This window comes from Mus caroli, unplaced genomic scaffold, assembly GCF_978045245.1.
Source record: "Mus caroli unplaced genomic scaffold, Mus_caroli_1 scaffold_11, whole genome shotgun sequence".
NCBI classification, from domain to species: Eukaryota; Metazoa; Chordata; class Mammalia; order Rodentia; family Muridae; genus Mus; species Mus caroli.
This window is the reverse complement of record NW_028227266.1, coordinates 53,698,831-53,716,443: the sequence shown is the minus strand read 5'-3', so window position 1 is coordinate 53,716,443 and position 17,613 is coordinate 53,698,831. Positions and strand designations below refer to the sequence as shown.

The following is a 17,613-nucleotide window of genomic DNA, read 5'->3' as shown; positions in this document are numbered from 1 at the left end:
ATAACAATACTTTGACTTCTTTCTTTCCAGTTGTATCCCCTTGATCATCTTCAATTGTCTTATTGCTTCAGCTAGAACTTCAAGTACTATATTAATAGATATGGAGAGAGTGGACAGCCTTATCTTGTACCTGATTTTAGTGGAAGTGCTTTGAGTTTCTTTTCATTTAAGTTGATTTTAGCTATTGGCCTGCTATAAGTTGCTTTTATTACGTTTAGGAATGTCCCTTGTATCCCTGATCTCTCTAATACTTTTTTTTTTAATATTTTTATTACATATTTTCCTCAATTACATTTCCAATACTATCCCAAAAGTCCCCCATAGCGCCCCCCACTTCCCTACCCACCCATTCCCATTCTTTTGGCCCTGGCATTCCCCTATATTGGGGCATATAAAGTTTGCAAGTCCAATGGGCCTCTCTTTCCATTGATGGCCGACTAGGCCATCTTTCGATACATATGCAGCTAGAGACAAGAGCTCCAGGGTTCTGGTTAGTACATCATGTTGTTCCAACAATAGGGTTGCAGATCCCTTTAGCTCCTTGGGTACTTTCTCTAGCTTCTCCATTGGGAGCCCTGTGATACATCCAATAGCTGACTGTGAACATCCACTTCTGTGTTTGCTAGGCCCCGGCATCGTCTCACAAGAGACAGCTATATTTGGGCCCTTTCAGCAAAATCTTGCTAGTGTATGCAATGGTGTCAGCGTTTAGAAGCTGATTATGGGACGGATCCCTGGATACAGTAGTCTCTAAATGGTCCATCCTTTCATCACAGCTACGAACTTTGTCTCTGTAACTCCTTCCCTGGGTGTTTTGTTCCCAATTCTAAGAAGGTGCACAGTGTCCACACTTTGGTCTTCATTCTTCTTGAGTTTCATGCGTTTATCAAATTGTATCTTATATCTTGGGTATCCTAAGTTTTGGGCTAATATCCACTTATCAATGAATACATATTGTGTGAGTTCTTTTGTGATTGTGTTACTTCACTCAAGATGATGCCCTCCAGGTCCATCCATTTGGCTAGGAATTTCATAAATTCATTCTTTTTAATAGCTGAGTAGTACTCCATTGTGTAAATGTACCATAATTTCTGTATCCATTCCTCTGTTGAGGGACATCTGGGTTCTTTCCAGCTTCTGGCTATTATAAATAGGGCTGCTATGAACATAGTGGAGCATGTGTCCTTTTTACCGGTTGGGACATCTTCTGGATATATGCCCAGGAGAGGTATTGCTGGATCCTCCGGTAGTACTATGTCCAATTTTCTGAGGAACCGCCAGACTGATTTCCAGAGTGGTTGTACAAGCTTGCAATCCCACCAACAATGGAGGAGTGTTCCTCTTTCTCCACATCCTCGCCAGCATCTGCTGTCACCTGAATTTTTGATCTTAGCCATTCTGACTGGTGTGAGGTGGAATCTCAGGGTTGTTTTGATTTGCATTTCCCTGATGATTAAGGATGTTGAACATTTTTTCAGGTGCTTCTCTGCCATTCGGTATTCCTCAGGTGAGAATTCTTTGTTCAGTTCTGAGCCCCATTTTTTAATGGGGTTATTTGACTTTCTGGAGTCCACCTTCTTGAGTTCTTTATATATATTGGATATTAGTCCCTTATCTAATACTTTTATTATGAAGGGGTGTTGGATTTTATCCAAGCCTCTTTCAATATCTAATGAGATAATTATGTGGATTTTTTTTTTAGTTTGTTTATATGGTGAATTACATCGACAGATTTCCATATGTTGAACCATTCCTGCATTCCTGGGATGAAGCCCACTCAATCATGATGTAATGTATTTTTGATGTGTTCTTGAATTCAGTTTGCAAGTATTTTTTATTATTTTTGCATTAATGTTCATATAGGAAATAGGTGGTTTAAGTATCAGGGTGACTGGCCTTGTAAAATGAATTTGGCAGTGTTCTATCTGTTTCTATTTTGTGAAATAATTTGAGGAGTATTGGCATCAGCTCTTTGAAATTCTGGTAGAATTTTATGATAAAACCATATGGCCCTGGGCTTTTTTTTTCCAATATCTTGCTCTTCAGCTTCCTTTACCTTTTTATTTGGATGCCAAAGAGCCAGGCATTGGCTTGTCCATTGAAAGACTGGCAAAGCCTTTGAAGTTATTCTCTTCTTCTGTCATGACTCTTAGCTCTCTCGGTTTTGTAAACATTTCAGATGGGCATTGGAGGTCCTATTAGCTGGGAGGACAATTTAAATTCTTCAGCAGAACTGTCTCCCTTCTTTGGAGCAAAAGGCTTTCTGGGGAAAGTATGAGCCTGAAGTGATACTCCTTCAGGCACTGTACATTGGCCTGTAGTGGTTCAGTGAATTTGTTTCGCCTCCTTGGGTCCACAGAGATGCTGATGGTGCCAGCCAATTTTTGTGGTTACCAGCCACCCTGAGTTCTTCCAGGCTGAAGGCCCTGCCAGCTCTGACCTTGGTATGGTATCTCACTGTAGGGCACCTCTCTATGGGCCTGATGGGACCAGATGCAAGACAAGGGGCAATTCAGTTTGCCTGCCAGCCCTTACATTTACAGATCTTGCATGCTGGCTGGTTGAACCAAGTGTGCACTCGCTGATGCCAGTTCTTGTGGAAGAGAGGCTTCCATATCATGCCATTCTGGCTGAGCGACATGGTTGCCTCCTGTACAAGAGAACAGCTGAGCAGAAAGGAGACTTGGGAAATTTTTAATGACTGCTTCTATTTCCTTAGGAGTTATAGGTCTATTTAAGTTGTTTGTCTGATCTTGATTTAACTTTGGTAAATGGTAATCTATCGTGAAAATTATTAATTTCTTTTTAGATTTTCCAATTGTTTTGGAGTATAGGTTTTTAAAGTATGACCTAATGATTCCCTGAATTCCCTTAATGTCTATTGTTATGTTCCTCTTTTGTTTCTGATTTTGGATATTCTCTCTTTGTCTTTTAGTTAGTTTGGATAAGGGTTTTCCTATCTTGTTGATTTTCTCAAAGAACCAACTTTTTTTCGTTGATTTTTTTTTTAATATTATTCTCTTTGTTTCTATTTTATTGATTTCACCCCTGAGATTGATTATATTCTGCCTTCTAATCCTCTTGGGTGTGTTTGCTTCTTTTTGCTCTAGAGCTTCCAGGTTGCTATTAAGTCCCTAGTATGATATTTCTCTAACTTCTTTCTGAGGGCACTTAGTGCTGTGAACTTTTCTCTCAGCACTGTTTTCATTGTGCCCCATGCGTTTGGATATATGTTATGTATTCATTTTCATTGAATTCTAGGAAGTCTTTAATTTCTTTCTATATTTCTTTCTTGACCCAATGGTCATTAAATAAAGAGTTGTTCAGTTTCTGTGAGTTTGTAGGCTTTCTGTTTTTTCTGTAGTTGTTGAAGTCCAGCTTTAATTCATTGTTGTCTCATAAGATATAGGGTGTTATTTCAGTTTCCTTTTATCAATTGAGACTTGCTTTGTGACTAAGTATACGGTCAGTTTTGGAGAAGGTTCCATGCGGTGCTGAGAATAAGGTATATTCTTTTTTGTTTGGGCACAATGTTCTGTAGATATCTGTTAGGTCTATTCGGTCATAATGTCCCTTAGTTACATAGTTTCTGTCTAGATGACCTGTCCATTGGTGAAAGTCAGGTATTGATATCTCCCACTATTAATTGTGAGGTTCCGTGTATGATTTAAGCGTTAATATTTCTTGCACAAGTGTGTGTTCCCTTGCATATGGGGAATAGATGTTCAGGACTGAGACATGATCTTGATGGATTTTTCCTTTGACGAGTACGATGTGGTTTTCCCCATCTCTTTTTATTAATTTTGGTTGAAGTATATTTTGCTAGATATTAAAATGGCTACAGAAGCTTACTTCTTGAATCCATTTGCTTAGGTTTTTTTTTTCCAATTCTTTACTCTGAGGTAATGACTATCTTTGATGTGTTACCTCACATCAAATGTGTATCTCATATACAACAGAAGGATGGATACTGTTTTGACATCCATTCAATTAACCTATGTCTTTTTGTTGGGGATTAGAGTTCATCAAAAGCCGGGCATGGTGGCGCATGCCTTTAATCCCAGCACTCGGGAGGCAGAGGCAGGCGGATTTCTGAGTTCAAGGCCAGCCTGGTCTACAAAGTGAGCTCCAGGACAGCCAGGACTATACAGAGAAACCCTGTCTCGAAAAACCAAAAAAAAAAAAAAAAAAAAAAGTTCATCAAAATTAAGAGGTTTTAATGATCAGTGATTGTTAATTTCTGTTTTGTTGGTGGTAACTCTGTGTGTGTGTGTGTGTGTGTGTTTCTTTTGGTTTTGTGGTGTGTAATTATTTCCTATGTTTTTGTGGGTATAGTTAACCTCCTGGGGTTGGATTTTTACTTCTCTTAACTTCTATAGGGCTGGATTTGTGGAGAGATATTATTTAAATTTGACTTTGACATGGAATATCTTATTGTCTCCATCTGTGGTGACTGAAAGTGTGACTGGGCATAGTAGTCTGACCTGGAATCTGTGGTCTCTTAGAATGTGCAACTCATCTGTCCAGGCCTTTCCCCAACTTCTCCTTTCCCCACTTCTCCCAAGCTGCTGGGTCTCTAATAGAGCAGACTGGTCTCTGGTAGAGCAGGGAATCTCTATTCAGTTGGGGGCTGGGTTATGGCAGCGAGGAGGGTGGGAGCCTGGGCTTCTCTAAGACTTCTAGGTCGGATTAGTTTCTAGATCCTTGGGAAAGTGTCTCCTTTGCACCTTGGTTTCCCCCAAATAAAATGACAAGTGTTTGGTGATGGGTTTTGTTTTGTTTTGTTTTACTGGGGGGGCGGGGGGTTGGTTTTGGCTTTGGTTTTCCAAGTCAGGGTTTCTCTGTGAAGCCCTGGAACTTCATCTGTAGATCAGGCTGGTCCTACACTCATACTTTCACCTGCCTCTGCCCCACAAGACATGCACTGGAATTAAAGGGATGTACAACTGCCTGGCTTTTGATTTTTCTATTCCTAAACTTATGTGAAATTGCAACCGACTTTAAAATCAAAGAATATGGAGTAGGGCCACAGGCCTCACCCGGCCGGATCAGCGCCAGGGTAGCGGGAGCGCAGGGTTGCCTGACACCCGCCAGCTACCCACGACCCCCGCCGCAGGATTTTGGGACTGCTGGTGAGTGGAACACAGCTTCTGCTCCAATCCAATTGCGCGGGACCTGAGACTGCATTAGTTAGGGAAGCAGAAACCGGCCTGAGTAGGGCCACAGGCCTCACCCGGCCGGATCAGCGCCAGGGTAGCGGGAGCGCAGGGTTGCCTGACACCCGCCAGCTACCCACGACCCCCGCCGCAGGATTTTGGGACTGCTGGTGAGTGGAACACAGCTTCTGCTCCAGTCCAATCACGCGGGACCTGAGACTGCTCTGGTTGGGGAGAGAGAAATCCGGCCTACATAGGGCCACAACCCTCTTCCGGTCAGAAAAGCACCTGGGCAGCTGGGGCGCAGGGTCTGCTGACACTCGCCAGCTACCCACAACACCCGCCACAGGATCTTAAGACTTCTGGTGAGTGGAGCACAGCTTCTGCTCCAATCCAATTGCGCGGGACCTGAGACTGCATTAGTTAGGGAAGCAGAAACCGGCCTGAGTAGGGCCACAGGCCTCACCCGGCCGGATCAGCGCCAGGGTAGCGGGAGCGCAGGGTTGCCTGACACCCGCCAGCTACCCACGACCCCCCGCCGCAGGATTTTGGGACTGCTGGTGAGTGGAACACAGCTTCTGCTCCAGTCCAATCACGCGGGACCTGAGACTGCTCTGGTTGGGGAGAGAGAAATCCGGCCTACATAGGGCCACAACCCTCTTCCGGTCAGAAAAGCACCTGGGCAGCTGGGGCGCAGGGTCAGCTGACACTCGCCAGCTACCCACAACACCCACCACAGGATCTTAAGACTTCTGGAGAGCGGAACACAGCTTCTGCTCCAATCCAATTGCACGCAGGACCAGAGACTGCATTAGTTAGGGAAGCAGAAAAACGGCCTGAGTAGGACCACAGGCCTCTTCCGGCTGGACCAGCACCGGGGTACCGTCAGCTACCCACGACCCCCGCCGCAGGATTTAGAGACTGCTGGTGAGTGGAACACAGCTTCTGCTCCAATCTTTAAATAGTGACAACGATAACAACTAACCCCAGAGATTACCAGATGGCGAAAGGTAAACATAATAATCTTACTAACAGAAACCAAGACCACTCACCATCATCAGAACCCAGCACCCCCACTTCGCCCAGTCCAGGGCACCCCAACACACCAGAAAAGCTAGACACGGATTTAAAAGCATATCTCCTGATGATGATAGAGGACTTCAAGAAGGACTTTAATAACACACTTAAAGAAATGCAGGAGAACACTGATAAAAAGGCAGAAGACAATAAAGAGGAAGCACAAAAATCCCTTAAAGAATTGCAGGAGAACACTGCTAAAGAGTTACAAATCCTTAAAGAAAAACATGATAACATAATCAAACAGGTAGAAGTCCTTACAGAAAAACAGGAAAACACATCCAAACAGATGATGGAAATGAACAAAACCATACTAGACCTAAAAAGGGAAGTAGACACAATAAAGAAAACCCAAAATGAGGCAACACTGGAGATAGAAACCCTAGGAAAGAAATCTGGAACCATAGATACGAGCATCAGCAACAGAATACAAGAGATGGAAGAGAGAATCTCAGGTGCAGAAGATTCCATAGAGAACATCGGCACAACAATCAAGGAAAATGTAAAATGCAAAAAGATCCTAACTCAAAACATCCAAGAAATACAGGACATAATGAGAAGACCAAACCTACGGATAATAGGAGTGGATGAGAATGAAGATTTTCAACTCAAAGGACCAGCAAACATCTTCAACAAAATTATAGAAGAAAACTTCCCAAATCTAAAGAAAGAGATGCCCATGAACATACAAGAAGCCTACAGAACTCCAAATAGACTGGACCAGAAAAGAAATACCTCCGGACACATAATAATCAGAGCAACAAATGTTCTAAATAAAGATAGAATACTAAAAGCAGTAAGAGAAAAAGGCCAAGTAACATATAAAGGCAAGCCTATCAGAATTACACCAGACTTTTCACCAGAGACTATGAAAGCCAGAAGATCCTGGACGGATGTTATACAGACACTAAAAGAACACAAATTCCAGCCCAGGCTACTATACCCAGCCAAACTCTCAATTAACATAGATGGAGAAACCAAAGTATTCCACGACAAAACCAAATTCACACATTATCTCTCCACGAATCCAGCCCTTCAAAGGATAATAACAGAAAAAAACCAATACAAGGACAGGAACCACGCCCTAGAAACAACAAGAAGGTAATCCCTCAACAAACCTAAAAGAAGACAGCCACAAGAACATAATGCCAACTTTAACATCAAAAATAACAGGAAACAACAATTACTTTTCCTTAATATCTCTTAATATCAATGGACTCAACTCCCCGATAAAAAGACATAGACTATCAAACTGGCTACACAAACAAGACCCAACATTTTGCTGCTTACAGGAAACTCATCTCAGAGAAAAGGATAGACACTACCTCAGAATGAAAGGCTGGAAAACAATTTTCCAAGCAAATGGCATGAAGAAACAAGCTGGAGTAGCCATTCTAATATCTGATAAGATTGACTTCCAACCCAAAGTCATTAAAAAAGACAGGGAGGGACACTTCATACTCATCAAAGGTAAAATCCTCCAAGAGGAACTATCAATCCTGAATATCTATGCTCCAAATACAAAGGCAGCCACATTCATTAAAGAAACTTTAGTAAAGCTCAAAGCACACATTGCACCTCATACAATAATAGTGGGAGACTTCAACACACCACTTTCACCAATGGACAGATCATGGAAACAGAAACTAAACAGGGACACAGTGAAACTAACAGAAATTATGAATCAAATGGATCTGGCAGATATCTACAGAACATTCTATCCTAAAACAAAAGGATATACCTTCTTCTCAGCACCTCATGGTACCTTCTCCAAAATTGACCACATAATTGGTCACAAAACAGGCCTCAACAGATATAAAAATATTGAAATTGTCCCATGCATCCTATCAGATCACCATGGACTAAGGCTGATCTTCAATAACAAAATAAATAATAGAAAGCCAACCTTCACGTGGAAACTGAACAACACTCTTCTCAATGATACCTTGGTCAAGGAAGGAATAAAGAAAGAAATTAAGGACTTTTTAGAGTTCAATGAAAATGAAGCCACAACATACCCAAACTTATGGGACGCAATGAAAGCATTTCTAAGAGGAAAACTCATAGCTCTGAGTGCCTCCAAAAGGAAACTAGAGAGAGCACACATTAGCAGCTTGACAACACACCTAAAAGCACTAGAACAAAAGGAAGCAAATTCACCCAAGAGGAGTAGACGGCAGGAAATAATCAAACTCAGGGGTGAAATCAACCAAGTGGAAACAAGAAAAACTATTCAAAGAATCAACCAATCAAGGAGCTGGTTCTTTGAGAAAATCAACAAGATAGATAAACCCTTAGCCAGACTCACTAGAGGGCACAGGGAAAGCATCCTAATTAACAAAATCAGAAATGAAAAAGGAGACATAACAACAGATCCTGAAGACATCCAAAACACCATCAGATCCTTCTACCAAAGGCTATACTCAACAAAACTGGAGAACCTGGATGAAATGGACAAGTTCCTAGACAGATACCAGGTACCAAAGCTGAATCAAGATCAGGTTAATGATCTAAACAGCCCTATATCCCCCAAAGAAATAGAAGCAGTCATTAATAGTCTCCCAACTAAAAAAAGCCCAGGACCAGATGGGTTTAGTGCAGAGTTCTATCAGACCTTCAAAGAAGATCTAATCCCAGTTCTTCACAAACTATTCCACAAAATAGAAACAGAAGGTACTCTACCCAACTCATTCTATGAAGCCACAATTACTCTGATACCTAAACCACAAAAAGACCCAACAAAGATAGAAAACTTCAGACCAATATCCCTTATGAATATTGATGCAAAAATCCTCAATAAAGTTCTTGCTAACCGAATCCAAGAACACATCAAAACAATCATCCATCCTGACCAAGTAGGTTTCATCCCAGGGATGCAGGGATGGTTCAATATACGGAAATCCATCAACGTAATCCAGTATATAAACAAACTCAAAGACAAAAACCACATGGTCATCTCCTTAGATGCGGAAAAAGCATTTGACAAGATCCAACACCCATTCATGATAAAAGTCTTGGAAAGATCAGGAATTCAAGGCCCATACCTAAACATGATAAAAGCAATCTACAGCAAACCAGTAGCCAACATCAAAGTAAATGGTGAGAAGCTTGAAGCAATCCCTCTAAAATCAGGGACTAGACAAGGCTGTCCACTTTCTCCATACCTATTCAACATTGTACTTGAAGTCCTAGCCAGAGCAATTCGACAACAAAAGGAGATCAAAGGGATACAAATTGGAAAAGATGAAGTCAAAATATCACTTTTTGCAGATGATATGATAGTATATATAAGTGACCCTAAAAATTCCACCAGAGAACTCCTAAGCCTGATAAACAGCTTCGGTGAAGTAGCTGGATATAAAATTAACTCAAACAAATCAATGGCCTTTCTCTACACAAAGAATAAACAGGCTGAGAAAGAAATTAGGGAAACAACACCCTTCTCAATAGTCACAAATAATATAAAATATCTTGGCGTGACTCTAACTAAGGAAGTGAAAGATCTGTATAATAAAAACTTCAAGTCTCTGAAGAAAGAAATTATAGAAGATCTCAGAAGATGGAAAGATCTCCCATGCTCATGGATTGGCAGGATCAACATTGTAAAAATGGCTATCTTGCCAAAAGCAATCTACAGATTCAATGCAATCCCCATCAAAATCCCAACTCAATTCTTCAACGAATTAGAAAGTGCAATCTGCAAATTCATCTGGAATAACAAAAAACCTAGGATAGCAAAAACTCTCCTCAAGGATAAAAGAACCTCTGGTGGAATCACCATGCCGGACCTAAAGCTCTACTACAGAGCAATTGTGATAAAAACTGCATGGTACTGGTATAGTGACAGACAAATAGACCAATGGAATAGAATTGAAGACCCAGAAATGAATCCACACACCTATGGTCACTTGATCTTCGACAAGGGAGCTAAAAACATCCAGTGGAAGAAAGACAGCATTTTCAACAAATGGTGCTGGCACAACTGGTTGTTAACATGTAGAAGAATGCGAATCGATCCATTCCTATCTCCTTGTACTAAGGTCAAGTCTAAGTGGATCAAGGAACTTCACATAAAACCAGAGACACTGAAACTTATAGAGGAGAAAGTGGGGAAAAGCCTTGAAGATATGGGCACAGGGGAAAAATTCCTGAATCGAACAGTAATGGCTTGTGCTGTAAGATCGAGAATTGACAAGTGGGACCTCATGAAACTACAAAGCTTCTGCAAGGCTAAAGACACCATCAATAAGACAAAAAAACCACCAACAGATTGGGAAAGGATCTTCACCTATCCTAAATCAGATAAGGGACTAATATCCAATATATATAAAGAACTCAAGAAGGTGGACTCCAGAAAGTCAAATAACCCCATTAAAAAATGGGGCTCAGAACTGAACAAAGAATTCTCACCTGAGGAATACCGAATGGCAGAGAAGCACCTGAAAAAATGTTCAACATCCTTAATCATCAGGGAAATGCAAATCAAAACAACCCTGAGATTCCACCTCACACCAGTCAGAATGGCTAAGATCAAAAATTCAGGTGACAGCAGTTGCTGGCGAGGATGTGGAGAAAGTGGAACACTCCTCCATTGTTGGTGGGATTGCAAGCTTGTACAACCACTCTGGAAATCAGTCTGGCGGTTCCTCAGAAAATTGGACATAGTACTACCGGAGGATCCAGCAATACCTCTCCTGGGCATATATCCAGAAGATGTCCCAACCGGTAAAAAGGACACATGCTCCACTATGTTCATAGCAGCCCTATTTATAATAGCCAGAAGCTGGAAAGAACCCAGATGTCCCTCAACAGAGGAATGGATACAGAAATTATGGTACATTTACACAATGGAGTACTACTCAGCTATTAAAAAGAATGAATTTATGAAATTCCTAGCCAAATGGATGGACCTGGAGGGCATCATCTTGAGTGAAGTAACACAATCACAAAAGATCTCACACAATATGTATTCATTGATAAGTGGATATTAGCCCAAAACTTAGGATACCCAAGATATAAGATACAATTTGATAAACGCATGAAACTCAAGAAGAATGAAGACCAAAGTGTGGACATTGTGCACCTTCTTAGAATTGGGAACAAAACACCCAGGGAAGGAGTTACAGAGACAAAGTTCGTAGCTGTGATGAAAGGATGGACCATTTAGAGACTGCTGTATCCAGGGATCCGTCCCATAATCAGCTTCTAAACGCTGGCACCATTGCATACACTAGTAAGATCTTGCTGAAAGGACCCAAATATAGCTGTCTCTTGTGAGACGATGCCGGGGCCTAGCAAACACAGGAGTGGATGTTCACAGTCAGCTATTGGATGTATCACAGGGCTCCCAATGGAGAAGCTAGAGAAAGTACCCAAGGAGCTAAAGGGATCTGCAACCCTATTGTTGGAACAACATGATGTACTAACCAGAACCCTGGAGCTCTTGTCTCTAGCTGCATATGTATCGAAAGATGGCCTAGTCGGCCATCAATGGAAAGAGAGGCCCATTGGACTTGCAAACTTTATATGCCCCAATATAGGGGAATGCCAGGGCCAAAAGAATGGGAATGGGTGGGTAGGGAAGTGGGGGGCGCTATGGGGGACTTTTGGGATAGTATTGGAAATGTAATTGAGGAAAATATGTAATAAAAATATTAAAAAAAAAAAAATCAAAGAATATTGTGTGGAAGAGTATACTTTGTAATAAGAATATGTGTATGATTCTACCAGAGAACTTTCAGATCTGATAAACACTTTAAGTAAAGAAGCTAGATACAAAATCAGCAAGTTAGCTTTCCTATCTGACAACAATAAACATGCTGAGAACAAAATCAGGAAAACAACCCCATGTACAGTAGCTTTCAAAAGACTTTGGAATAAACCTAACCAAGGAAGTCAAAGACTTATACTTTAATGAACATTTTTTAAATGCTGAGGAACTTGAAGATAAAAGTAAAATTTGAAAAGAATGCTCATATTTTTGAATCAGCAAAATTGTTTTTGTGGAAATGGCTGTATTAATAGAAGCTATCTATAAACCCAGTATAATCCTCCATCAAAATTCTAATGAGTTTCTTCACAGAAATAAAAAAAAAAATCCTAAAATTCATATGAAAGCATAGAAGACACAGAAACAGCTAAGGAATCCTGGGCAAAAAGAACAATGCTAGAGGTATCACTGATGTGATTTCAAGGTGACCAAAAGAAAGGGCACTAACATAAAGACTGCCACAGCAGGCCAGGGACATGGGTCCACAGGGAGAAGCACTTGCCGCCCAGCCTGATGACCTCAGCTGTGCCTGGAACCCATGTGAAAAAACACATATTAGCATTTATAATTGCTGCCCTTTTACCAAGAGATGGGAGGCCAAAAGAGGAGAGAGCCTGCCTCATACAAGATAGTAGGTAAGAACAAGATAGTAGGTAAGAACAAGATAGTAGGTAAGAACCAACTCCTGAAAGTTATCTTCTGTTCTCCACACTTTTGCCAAGGCAGACATACATACTACTACATCCACACACAACAAATGACTTTTTTTAATTTTTAAAAGACAAATAAATCAATGGAATAAAAAAAAAAAAAACAAAGGGTGTGGGGGACTTTTGGGATAGCATTGGAAATGTAATTGAGGAAAAGATGTAATAAAAAATATTTAAAAAAAAAAAAACAAGACACAACCACCTGATTTATGGACAGGTGCCAAAACACACTGGACAGAAGACAGCCTCTTCTACAAATGATGGTAGGAAAATTGGAATACCCACATAGAGAGGAATTAAACTAGAGCTCTTTCTCTTTTGCACAAAAATCAGCTCAGAAGTGATTAAAAACTAAGTCTAAAACCTGAAACTCTGCAGCTACTAGGGAAACACTAAAAGAGAAATAGGGAAGGACTTTCTGCAAGGGATTCCAGTAGCTCAGGATGGCAAAACCCCAAAATTAACAAGTGGGATTACATTAAATTTAAAAGTTTCTGCACAGTACAGGATAGTAGTGACCAAATAAAAACAAACAAAAAAACCCTACAGAAAAAGAGAGAAATTGTTAGCTCTACTTCTGATATATAAAGAATTCCAAAAAGAAAATCCAAAAGAAACAAAGAAAGAAAGCAATCCAGTTAATAAATGGGCTAATGAAATGCATAGCTCTCAGAAATCTTTAATAACCTTAGCCAAAGGGGAAATTCAATTTAAGAGTTCATTCAGAATGGCTATATTTAAGAAAATAAATGGCAGATGCCTTCAAGAGTGAGATGGGCCTTACACCGTGTTAGTAGGATTGTTAAGTCAACAACTGTGGAAATCAGTATGAAGATTCTTCAAAAAGCTAAAAATAGAATGTGCATGTGACTGAGCACCACTCTTGGGTGTATGAACCCAAAGGACTCTTAAGCCATCATAGCTCAGACACATATGCACATCTAATACTATTATAGTGCTATTCACTGTAGCCAATATTATGGAACCAATTAAGTGTCCACTACCAAGTAGGTAAAGAAACTGGTATATTTATAGAGTGGAGGTTATTAATTCTCAAAACAGAATAAAGGACAATGGTTATAATTTAAAGATTGTCATATTAAATAAAATAAGTCAGATATTGGCTGGGTTAGGCAGTTGCCAAGCCTGACATCCTGGGTTAGGACTCACATGGTGGAGGGAGAGGACTGACTCTGACAGGTTGTCCTTTGACTATCACTTGTATGGTATGTGCATGAGCTTATAAACACACCACACCACACCATACACACACACATACATACATACATATATACATGAATATTTATTTTAAATGGCAAATATTGTATCTTTTCTCTCATTTGTGGGTCCATGAAAATAGAGACAAGACTAGAGGGATGAGGTGCATGAATGAGAAAAGAGAATGTGTCAGGGACAGACATGAGCAAGGTATATGATAAATGTGTGTGAAAATCACCATGTTAATATATTCCACTAACAAAGTTAAGTTGAAGAGAATATGTATATAAAACCATTTGTAGTTTGCTGCTATTATAAGAGTGAAATAATGACATAACCGAGTAGTATAAGAATGTATACTAAAGAGAAGGTGGTGACTCGATGCAGGACCCATGGTTCAATCAAAAGGCAGGCAAGGAAAAAAGAGAGAAAGAAAAATACATTAAGGAATACATTTTCACCTGTTTAAAAAGAATGGTTTTAGAGTTTTGTCTGAGAGTTTAGAATTAAAAGGACCAAAAGCTACATGGCTCTTTCCCCAGACAAGGTCTGCTGCTGTACAGTGAGGAGGAGGAGTTAGCTGTAAGCCAAGCAGGTAACCTTTCTCTGCCCACAACAGATCACCCACCCCCAAAGGGGAATGTGTCTCATACCTATGTAATACAGATGTTCAAAAAGCAGGGCCTTGGGTAGGAATGTTTTAAGGCAGGGAAAAATTCAGCATTATTCTTGTCCCAGCTATTCTGTAGTAAGTGAATTCAAATTGAAGTATTGGTCATAAGCAGATGGCAGATCTATGTAATTGTGTACCTCAGCTAATAAAGGTTTCCCAAGAGAACAAGCTGCTTACATGGTACCTCTCCTTCACATGGAAGTAAAGCTGGGCGCTGCTTTGAATAGTTGTCTTCAGCAGTATGTGTACCTTTTCTGTAGAGTTCTGCTTGTTTTCCTTGGTAGCAAAACTTGGTTTGGGGCCTTATAAAGAGTTATCTTGTGCCACTGAAGCTAAGCCTCTCTTTACCTTACTTCTGGCAATTTGATACCTCTTCTACCTGAAATCCTTTTCTCTATTAAAACACTGCCATAAATTGGTCCTCCTCCTTACTTTCTTCCAGCCTTTCCCTAATTCAACTACAGGGCCCCCGACTTCCGTCCACTGGTTGGATGTAAGTGTCTCATCTGTCTCAGTCAGCTGCTTGTTGGGCTTCTGTAAAGAACACATGGCCTCCGAGGGCATTTTCCCCCATGCTGTCTGGATAAGTTGCCTGCAGCCTCGGCCCTGAGGCTTTGGGGATGCACTCCTAGTGGCTGCACTCTCCCTAGCCACAGATAGCCCACGAAAACCAAGCCTTGGAGAGTGGGCTTGAGTACAACTCATACCCACAGTCCGAGCCCTTGATGGAGCAACACCATGGTGCGCGCACGTTCATGAAGTAATGTGTGAACACTCTAGTTGTTATTGGTTGAATTTAGCTTAAAAACTCCGGTCTGGCATGGCAAAATTGCTCTACTCTTGAGGGCCCAATGGAGACATCGTGCCAAGAAACAATCTGCGTGAACCGCACACGGACCCCACTGGGACACCCATACAGACAGCAAGCCTGCACCACTACAGCTCAGCTCCGGAGGATCTGAAAGCAAGGAACATTGAGTTGAGTTGGGAGCTAGGTCACGCCCGCCAGATGGGAAAGGTTAGTGAGGAGTGTGTGTGAACAAGTACGGGCCCATTTATTTGCATTTGCTGTTTATGAATAAATAAAAAGTGTTAGAACCTTTTCCACTGAGTTTCGAGGAATTTGCTTTCTGCCCCATTTTATGGCAGTTCACACAACATTTATAGTTGGCAGGATGTTGTCTCCGTTAGGCCCTCAGGAGCTGAGCAGTTTTGCCATGCCAGACTGGAGTTTTTAAGCTAAATTTTTATATTTTACTGCAGTTCGCGACAGCCTCTCAGAGGACAGCCATTCAGAGCTCCTGTCTGTAAGCACACATCAGTAATAGTGTCAGACCTTGAGATGGATCCCAAGTTGGGCTTTGCCCTCAGTCTCTACTCCATTTTTAATCTCTGCAATTCTTTTAGACAGGAACAATTCTTGGTCAGAATTTTTGACTGGAATGGCAACCTCGTCCCTCCATTTGATACCCTGTCCTACTGGTGGTGGATTATACAATTTCCCTCTCCACTGTTGGGCATTTCATCTAAAGTCCCTCCCTTCAGCCCTAAGCTTCTCTTACTTCCCAAGTCTCTGGTACATTCTAGAGTGTCCACCCACCTCCCACCCCCTGAGGTTGCATATTTCCATTCATTCTGCTGGCCCTCAGGGCTTCTCTCCTGTCTCCCCTCCCCATACCTGATCATGTTTCTATTCCCCCCTCCTCCTCTCCTCTCCCACCTAGATCCCTCCTTCTCTCTGACTCCCATGATTGCTTTCTTCTCCCTCCCAAGTAGGATTGAAGCATCCTCACTTGGCCCATCTGCTTGTTAACCCTCTTGAGTTCTATGGATTGTTGTCATAGGTATTCTGTACTTTTTGGGCTAATATTGACTTACTGCCTCACAGAGATTTTTAAACAAATTATTCAGGACCTGTGGACACCAGAGAGCCATACAGAAATATAAATCATTAAAAATCTTTTCCCAGGCAGGAGAGTTGGCTCTGCCTCTTTTGGGTGCAGTACTTGGGTGAGATAGCCAAGACAGTGCTGGAGAGCTGGCATTGGTCGTGTGGGTGTAGAGAGAGATGACCAGATAGATGACTATGGCTTGAATGTGGGAAAGCTAGCCCCACCCCTCTTCTAAACAAAGCAGTAGAGCTGACCTTAGTGGAGCTGGCCAGCTCAGGTGTGCCACCCAGGACCAAATCTAAGGCTTTGATTTGTACTACTACCCCATCTGCTGGAGCACATAAAGGTGCAAGTCCTACAGATCCAAAGCTGCAGGATCTCCATGACACAGGGCAACCACAGGCTATCCAAGAGAAGTCCTGGTGAGGATCCAGTGTTGATAATATAAGAGAAGCCAGAGGCCATAAACAAGACCAATGACTCATTGCAATGGACATTTGCAAGTGAAGATGTTTAGACAAAAGGGTGTACTATGTGACATACTGCAGCTTCCACAATGAGACTTTGTTTTGTTTATTTAATTTATTTTACTTCTTTTTACTTTGGATAGGGAGGTTGCAAGGGTGAAGGATGGATACAAAGGGACAGAGAAATGAGTGATTAGGACATATGATATAAAATTCACAAAGAATCAATAAACAGTTGAAAAACCATACTTTGCCAAATTCGTGACGCTTGAACTTCTAGAAACCTCTGCCTCCTGGCACCATGTTACATACTTGAGGTTTGAAGAATACAGAGTTCCACACAGTGGAATTGACTAATGGGACTAGGCAGTGGGTCCTGACAAGAACATACCATGAAACAGGTCTTACATGGGAGGGTCATTAAAGAGGGGTACAAGAGGCAGCCTCTGGGGGAGAGAGAGAGAAAAGAAGAGAAAGGGAGAACACCAGGGAAACTGTGACTTTTACTGGGGCTGTGGTGCATGCGCAAAGGGGCATGTGACAGTGTCCCTTGGGCAGCTAGAGATGATATATCTTGTTGCTGGATACCTTGAAAACTGGTTGTAAAAATGTCTGATTGCTAACGTTGACTGTCTCAAGAGAACAGACTT

The 17,613-nt window shown here is 41.4% G+C and overlaps 1 protein-coding gene and 1 pseudogene across 3 annotated transcripts in view; one reads left to right on the top strand and one right to left on the bottom strand.

Annotated features, from left to right (window-relative positions):
• The window catches only part of Scaper (S-phase cyclin A associated protein in the ER), a 365,479-nt gene that overhangs the window by 283,853 nt on the left and 64,013 nt on the right, over nt 1-17,613 (top strand). The gene's annotated exons all lie outside the window — the stretch shown is intronic.
• On the bottom strand, nt 2,176-2,641 carry LOC110301381 (large ribosomal subunit protein eL13 pseudogene; annotated as a pseudogene).